At 36.7% G+C, this 1,472-nt stretch overlaps 1 pseudogene; it reads right to left on the bottom strand.

The window, feature by feature from the left end:
- Positions 1-403: 403 nt before the first annotated feature.
- On the bottom strand, positions 404-504 carry LOC131181220 (small nucleolar RNA R71; annotated as a pseudogene).
- Positions 505-1,472: the final 968 nt, after the last annotated feature.

Consider the following 1,472-nt stretch of genomic DNA (forward strand, 5'->3'; position numbering starts at 1 on the left):
AAATTGATTGTTGAACTGAATTGATAGTGTTGGGAAATTTATTGTGTTGAACAAATTATTGGAGTTTGGGATTGAGGAATTATATATTTGAAGTGCTTTTTACAGGCTTTTGAAGAACTGTTTTACTCAAAATACAGATGGCACTCTGCTAAAATTTTTACAGAAATTGTTAATACTTTAAATTGTTATTTGGTTTCACTTTAGTAAAAGAAAATTTTTAACACCTGTCAATTGTGCTCACCACTGTAAAAAGAAGTAAGAAAAGTTTTAAAATCCCTTATAGTGTATTTAATGGGTTATCAGTAGACAAAGTTGGTAATTCATTAGGTATACTACGGGATCATGTTATGCCTTACGGAGGGGTAGGGTGTGACATTTCCCACCTGCAAAAATTTCAAAATTGAGGCTAGAACTGAACACTTTCAGACAAAAGGAAGGAGAGTCACTCTATGACGCATGAGAGAGATACAAAGGCCTTTAAAGGTAATGTCCACACCATGGCATAGAAGATTGCCTCCTTATTCAAAATTTCTATAATGGATTGCTACCATCCATAAGGAGTTCAGTCGATTTAGCAATAGGAGGGGACCTCATGGAGAAAATAGTGACTAAAGCTTTGGAATTGTTGGAAAGGCTTGCGTATCACAACTTCGAATGGTCAAATGAGAGGGGAGATGTAAAAAGGACAGCAGGGATCCTGGAATTGGATGCCTTCAGCATGATTAATGCTTAGTTTGATAAGCTCACAAAAAGACTTAATAGGAAACAAGCCAATGTAGTGAGATTAAGCAATCAATACTGCAAAAGCTGTGGGGGAGGTCATGTAACTTCAGAATGCAATCATTATAGTGAGCCTTCAATCGAGAAGCTGAACTATGCAAACAATGGAGGAAACCTCAACAAGAGACAGGTCAATAACCCTTATTCAAATATTTATAACCCTGAATGAAGGAACCACCCCCATTTCTCATGGTCCAGTTCACAAAATTTATAAAATCAGCCAATAAATAAATACCAAGGATATAGGCCACCAACACCACCAGGTTTCCGAAATAGAGGTCAGAATTTAGTGTAGCAACCACCACCTTAATCTCAACAACCAGAATCCAAGTTGACCATGAAATCCATAATGGAAAGCTTTTTGGCAGCACAACAACAGCAGAATGAGATGATTAAACAATTAGCATCTAGAGTGGATCAATTGGCTACCCATAATAAGATGCTTAAAAATCAAATTGTCGAGCATGATGGCTCTTCAAGCAAATAGATTAGAAAATTTCCAAGTCAACTAGAGATGAACCCCAAAGAACATTGCAAGGCAGTTACATTAAGGAGTGGGAGGATACTACAGGAACAAAAACCAGAAGAAAAATAAAAGCAGAAAGAAGAAACTTATGGAAATTCTGATAGCAAATTAGAAGAGGAAGAGAAGTAAGCTGAAGAAGACAAGGAGGAGGAAGGAAAGATAAAGA

This window comes from Hevea brasiliensis, chromosome 6, assembly GCF_030052815.1.
Source record: "Hevea brasiliensis isolate MT/VB/25A 57/8 chromosome 6, ASM3005281v1, whole genome shotgun sequence".
NCBI lineage: Eukaryota > Viridiplantae > Streptophyta > Magnoliopsida > Malpighiales > Euphorbiaceae > Hevea > Hevea brasiliensis.